Source organism: Montipora capricornis, chromosome 5, assembly GCF_036669925.1.
Source record: "Montipora capricornis isolate CH-2021 chromosome 5, ASM3666992v2, whole genome shotgun sequence".
Classification (NCBI taxonomy): Eukaryota; Metazoa; Cnidaria; class Anthozoa; order Scleractinia; family Acroporidae; genus Montipora; species Montipora capricornis.
The window spans coordinates 31,827,280-31,834,966 of record NC_090887.1 but is presented as its reverse complement, the minus strand read 5'-3'; positions in this window follow the sequence as shown (position 1 = coordinate 31,834,966).

The window sequence follows — 7,687 nt, the reverse complement described above, 5'->3', positions numbered from 1 at the left end:
TTTTGACAAAAATCAAGAAAGGTTTCACTGTCCCTTGGGTCTGAGGAAATTGTCAGTCATCGTTCAATGGCAAATAGATCAAACACAAGTGATATCTTTCTAATAAACACATCTGCATGTGGCAACAATGATTTAAAGATAATTAGTCATAGCATACTAATTTGTAGTATTTTTTATCTGAACTGGCGGGTGGCACACCTCATACAGTTCGATGTAACTTGTAAATTCGGTCTAACTATGCAGTTAATTTGTCATAGTATACTACATGTAATTTGTAGTATTTTTCATCTCAACTGGCGGGTGGCACACCTCATACAGTTCGATGTAACTTGTAAATGCGGTCTAACCATACAGTTCATTTGTCATAGTATACTAATTTGTAGTATTTTTCATCGGAACTGGCAGGTGGCGCACCTCATACAGTTCCATGTAACTTGTAAATTCGGTCTAACCATGCAGTTAATTTGTAATAGTATACTAATTTGTAGTATTTTTCATCGGAACTGGCGGGTGGCGCACCTCATACAGTTCCATGTAACTTGTAAATTCGGTCTAACCATGCAGTTAATTTGTCATAGTATACTAATTTGTAGTATTTTTCATCGGAACTGGCGGGTGGCGCACCTCATACAGTTCCATGTAACTTGTAAATTTGGTCTAACCATGCAGTTAATTTGTCATAGTATACTAATTTGTAGTATTTTTCATCTGAACTGGCGGGTGGCACACCTCATACAGTTGGATGTAACTTGTAAATTCGGTCAAATCATGCAGTTAATTTGTCATAGTATACTAATTTGTAGTATTTTTCATCGGAACTGGCAGGTGGCGCACCTCATACAGTTCCATGTAACTTGTAAATTCGGTCTAACCATGCAGTTAATTTGTCATAGTATACTAATTTGTAGTATTTTTCATCTGAACTGGCGGGTGGCACACCTCATACAGTTAGATGTAACTTGTAAATTCGGTCTAACCATACAGTTCATTTGTCATAGTATACTAATTTGTAGTATTTTTCATCGGAACTGGCGGGTGGCGCACCTCATACAGCTCGATGTAACTTGTAAATTCGGTCTAACCATGCAGTTAATTTGTCATAGTATACTAATTTGTAGTATTTTTCATCTGAACTGGCGGGTGGCACACCTCGTACAGTTTGATGTAACTTGTAAATTCGGTCTAACCATACAGTTCATTTGTCATAGTATACTAATTTGTAGTATTTTTCATCGGAACTGGCGGGTGGCGCACCTCATACAGTTCGATGTAACTTGTAAATTCAGTCTAACCATGCAGTTGTAGTATTTTTCATCGCAACTGGCGGGTGGTGCACCTCATACAGTTCGATGTAACTTGTACATTCGGTCTAACCATGCAGTTAATTTGTCATAGTATACTAATTTGTAGTATTTTTCATCGGAACTGGTGGGTGGCGCACCTCATACAGTTCCGTGTAACTTGTAAATTCGGTCTAACCATGCAGTTAATTTGTCATAGTATACTAATTTGTAGTATTTTTCATCTGAACTGGCGGGTGGCACACCTCATACAGTTCGATGTAACTTGTAAATTCGGTCTAACCATACAGTTCATTTGTCATAGTATACTAATTTGTAGTATTTTCCATCGGAACTGGCGGGTGGCGCACCTCATACAGTTCGATGTAACTTGTAAATTCCGTCTAACCATGCAGTTAATTTGTCATAGTATACTAATTTGTAGTATTTTTCATCGGAACTGGCGGGTGGCGCACCTCATGCAGTTCGATGTAACTTGTAAATTCGGTCTAACCATGCAGTTAATTTGTCATAGTATACTAATTTGTAGTATTTTTCATCGGAAGTGGCGGGTGGCACACCTCATACAGTTTGATGTAACTTGAAAAGTAGGTGTACCCATGCAGGTAATCCATGTGGTTAATTTGTTTTAGTATGCTAGTATTACCCAACTGAACTGGCAGGTGAACTGTAAACCCGGAGGTAAGCCGCACCCTGACCTTACCAGCTGAAATTTACGGAAAAAAGTTTTTTGACAGAAAACAAAAGAAATCCAAAGTCTAGTCTTTAGAAGTCAAATTCATCCACTGTTCATCAAACGTTAACTCACTATTCACTAATATTGAAACGGAAAATACTTTAATGTAATTTTAGCACTTTAATGTAATGAACATCGTTTTTACCAACTTGGACATATGATTGATCTTTTTCTGGTATTTGTTGACAGGAATTTCTTAAACACAGTTTTGCCATAGATTTTTTTGCATTACAACAAGAATATGAGCGGAACGTTTGTAGCTTAGTACACGCAACTAGGTATAAAATTGGATGCAAAGATGGAAAACTGGCCACCAGAGGCAGCCTTTTTCAGATCTTCCCACAGATAAGCCGCACCCATTTCTAACAACTATATTTTGTAATTGGGGTAACATAAGCCAGATTTTTATACTTATTTAATAATAATGAAATCCCTTGCATATATTTTATTCCTTATTTTGATGAATTTGTATGGGTTATCAAATAGTGATGAGTGAATTTAGGGAATAATTTCACACACGCTTTGTCCAAAATCAAATAATTTCATAAGCCTTAAGGCAAGAAAAATTATTTGATTTTGGACAAAACACAAGTGGAATTATTCCCAAGTTTCACGAGTATACATTGTACCATTTCATCAGCTATAAATCATGGTTGACAAATCGCAATCATAGGACGTGGGTTTTTTCGAAAGTGGACACCATTTTGGCAGGGTAGAAAAAGTTGCCATGGTAACTGATGTTATTAATTGAATTATATTTTGAACTTATTGCAAGAATTTTATTGTACACTTAGATTCTATTGAAAGTAATATAAACAAATGATTATTTTTAGATTTGAAATAAAAATTTATGCATTCACAAACTCTAGAACTTGTTCTTTTTTCTACGTAAAATCGACTAACCTTTCATCCATTTCACTTTTTATTAACATTTCCTGGCTTACGTCAGGTTTTAAATGCTATTATTTACAGAGATATTGTAAACATTTTGCTGAGATTTTGTGCACTAAAACACCAACATTTTAAAAACATTTCACATACTTTACCCCTCCAGTTTTACAGACATTTTATTGACATTTCCTGCCTTCTGTCAGGTTTTAAATACTTAATTTACAGAGATATTGTGAACATTTTGCTGAGATTTTGTGCACTAAAACACCAACATTTTAAAAACATTTCACATACTTTTCCCCTCCAGTTTTTTGAGGGTTTTTGTAGACATTTTATAGACATTTCATGCATTCTTCTCACTCACTTTTTACAGAGAAAACACTGACATTTTATATGGATGGATTTACAGAGATTTTTTCTCGTGTAAATTTTACAGAGAAAGTAAAGAGATTTTCCAGACATTTTGTACTTATCGCATAAAATCTCTGTAAATTTTTCCTTCAATTTACATAGATTTTATTGAGATTTTGTACACATTTTATGTCATCGTAAGGACGAAAATGTGTTAAATTTTACAGACTTTTTATGGAGTTACAAAATCTCTGTAAGTGTGCAAATTTACAGAGATTGTAATTTACAAAGAAAATGTGGACATTTAACAGAGATTTTACCAACTTTTTTGAAGTCTGTAAATGGTTCAAGTTTTCCAGTGTTTTCTCGTGAAACAAGAGAAGTACTGGGTGTATGCACTATTTCTGGCCCCACCTTTGCCGAACATAGATTTAATTTGCTGTGGTTTATTCGTTGATAACATAAATAGCCACCATGGTTTTTGTAGCTGTCCTTTTTTACCGGATTTCGATGACTTAGCAAACCAGTGAGATCACTTGCAAAGTGCACAGCTTTCATTATTTATCAACACCTGGGAGAAATGTCGACATAAATGAAGTTACTACTCACTACGTACCTGCTATTTAAGAATTCCTTCGATATCTTGAAATTCCCAATACTTGAAAAGTGACGACTGTTTGTGTCAGTAGTGGTCAACTTATTTATTATTGTTGTTATTATTAATTAAATGTGCTTCTTCGTCACAAAAATGGGGACGCCACGCAAGGTCAAATAAGAGGTTACTTTGTACCAAAAATTAAAACAAGAAAATGTAGTGGAATGCCAAGGTCCCGACCAAATGCAATTGCATTGAAGAGTTATAAGAGTTATCAGTTACTGTTGAGATTTAATTTAAGCAGCTATGAGTGACTTGCTAAGTAACTCAAACAAATCTCTATGCAGTGACCAGGTGCATATCTTTATATATTGTTGACTGTTGATATAGAGAAATAAACTTGCAGATCGTGAAGACTTGTGAGTCATGAGAACATCTTTTCTGGGAGTTGAGTTATTTCATTGTTATGAAGATATATTATATGACTACCTCCGTGAGGGGGCAAGATAAACCAAATCCTGCGCTGACATTGGCTACCCGCGCGAGCAAGATAGAGCTCTCTTGCCCGCTCGCGCATGATCTTGGCTCCGCAAGATCAAAGATCATTTTTTGGTGTTTTATCGCATATAATAAATCATTTACTGACCAAGCTTGTCCGGTCAAGATGGCTGGATATTGGCCAATAAGTGCAGCTGGGAAGTTGAACCAGGGACTACCAGGATCAAATTCAACGAGTGGTCAGAGCGGATCTTGAACCCGGGATCTCCGGATGTCAAGGCAAGCGCCCTAACCACTGGGCCACACTGCCTCCAGTATTTGCACTTTTGTACCGAACTTGTGGGATACACCTTCACTCACAGAGTCTCAACTCACTTGTACTCGAAAAAAGAGCGGTTGTTCAAGTGTTTCTCTACGTCAATGATCACCGTCTCGAGCTGTTCAAAGCTTAGGGTTGTTCTGCCTAATGTCTTGTAGAGAGTCTTCTTTACGTCCTTCATCAATCGCTCATAAATTCATCCCCACCTGCACCATGGGGATCTGGAAAGGTTGATTTGCCATGTGATGTATTCTCTCGCAAGGTGGTATTGCAGCCTCTCGCTCTTCCTTATATTTTTTACCCAGCTTGCGGTAGCCTTGAATACCGAGGCTTTGTCTAAGGTCTTGTCTTTCTGGTAATTAACGAGTTCAGTTTTCTTCGAAACTCTTCGGCCGTCTGTGATTTGATCACTTCCAGGTGCACCGCTCTCGAGATAGAACAAGTGAAGAGCAAGACGTAGCACTTGCCTAGCTCCTTCTTGGTGATTTTGTACTCAAGTGGACCAGCGAAATCTACTCCCATTGTCTCGAACGGTCGCCCGTCTTTCGTCCGAAAGCTCGGCATTGCGGCTGTTGTTGTGGATCCGTACGGCTAGATGCTGAATAATTTGCAAGTGTTGCATTGACTGATTACCTTCTTGACCTTGGGGACGACCATGTCAAGCAATTAGCCAAATTTCTCTTCGCCTGAAACCGGTCGGCATTGTACTTGCATGATGAACATATTCTGAAATCGGACCCAATGATGTGAAGGGTGTGATCCTTAAATACAACGTTTTATGAAAACTGCTCTTTTGCAGTGTTTCCAGCAGTTTTCCAGTGAAAACAGGAAAAACGTTTATCATACCAAAATTATAAATAAAAATTGAAATTACAGTGACATTGCAAAATGGGTAGTGACTGAGGTATTTAAGCTAGGTATAGCATGTGATTAGTCATTCTAGGTCGACACCGTTTACCCTCAATTTTCGAGGTTTGAACTTGTAAAACGTTTTGTAGGATGGGTTCTTCATTTCTCTAGCTGGCCCATGCCTCTTACCCAGAGCGGACACTGTTTGTGCGGCCTCAGTTTTTAGCCCCATTTCTTATCTTTGGGTGGCTCCTTACGAATTAGTCTTCTAGAGGTTACGATTGCTAATTCGGTGCTTCCTGTGCGTTTGGTTCGAGGAATACGTCTCCATTTTTTCCGGCAATGTTCTTGTTCTTTTTGTATCCGGTAATGCCGCTAGTTTTATATTTCCCGTGCTGTATTTTGTGTGAAACATGACTGTCTTATTCAATTTATGTTCGCCAGTAGTTGTGAATTTCATCCAATATTCACGCTCGTAATGTTACGACAGTCTGCGGCCGAGACTTACAAAATAAACCTAATGATATATTTCTCTTGCTTCTGCTGCGTGGTGAAGCTGAAATAAATGTGTCAGTCCTATGTGCCCGTAAATATCAGTTCGCGTTGGTTGCAGAAAAAAAAATACTGGATGTCTACTTAGAACGTGAGCGCCACTTGGCAAAGAAAAACAATTGGATTCTCCCTCCCCAAGATAGAACTGAACTTAAGTGTTAATAAAGTTTGGGATTCACCATAAGTGCGGATTTGATCTTTATACAAAGACACTTGACTAGCCGCAACCAAGAACTTTCTCCAGCGAGAAGACACTGGAAACGAGGATGTAAAATGGTATTTTTCTAATTAAATGCCAGAGAGTCTGGGAAAAACACCCTCCGCATTTTCCAATTTCATAATTACTACTTGAGCAACTGCATTTTAATACTTTAATTTGGCATTAAAATTAAGATCGACTTATTAGGCTCTCAGTGCACCGTATGAAAATAGATATAATTATACGTGACTAGGTAAAATAATATCAAAGAAAAATCGCGTCATCCGTCACGCAATTTGCTAAATTTGCTATCAGTGCTGCGCTATTTCCCCATTTTTTGTCGTGAAACATCAGAAGTCCTGGGTGTAGGCAATATTTCTGGCCCCACCTTTGCTCAACATGACTTAGTTAACTGCGGTTAGTGAATTTATCTTCCGTAACAAAATTGAACTCCCTATGCTCTAGTCCACGAAGACGGCGGTGTCTGTGCTTATATCAAGTAGGGCGAGTGCAAGTACCAACAACCGAGCGAATTGACCTGTTGCGATGATCATAAAAGTTGATGGCTTTATTTGAGACCAAACCACATCCCTCGAGGCTTTTCCTGCATAGTTGCTGCCGTAATCTACCATCCCCCAAAGCCAGACGATATATCAATTCGCAATTATCTGTTTCAATTGCTTGCCCTGGTTGTCTAAATATTTAAACTATAGTTTTTTAATAGCTGGCGATTTTAACCGATTTGACATTAACCGTTTGTTGAGACATTTTCACCTGAAAGAAAACGTTACGTCGTTTCCTCGCAAAGATGTTACTTTAGACCTTGTGCTAACGAACGTGCATGAATTTTACACTTCACCACTGGCCTTCCCACCGTTCGGTCTCTCAGATCACAGCACTGTGGTAGCTTCTCCGACGTCTGAGAAGGATAACCCAACACCGGTATCAAGAGAGTAGTTACTAAGCGCGCTCAACGGCCAAGTTGTAAGGCAGCGATGGAGAGATATCGAAACAGTATTGATTGGCCATTGTTGTTCGCTTCGCTTGGGAGCTGCGAGAATAAGTGGGCCGTATTTCGGCTAAGCCGACGCGCCATGGATGACCCCGAGACTAACGAACTTGATCCGGAAAAACACAATGTCTTTACCAGCTAAGGTACGAGTTCGACTGTGTTCAAATATTACAAAACTTTAGTAAACCGGGAGAGGAAAACTTGTAGAGAGAGGTATTACAACATCTACAGGATAAACATCTTAAAAGATGGTGGGAAGAAATGAAGCGTCTGAGTGGAGCAAAGACCAACAATGGCGATTTGTGTAGTCAAATTAAATAAATGTGGATCACTTTTCAGGCCTTTACCAAGTGAAGCAGGCTAACTTCGTCAACTCAGCCTTCC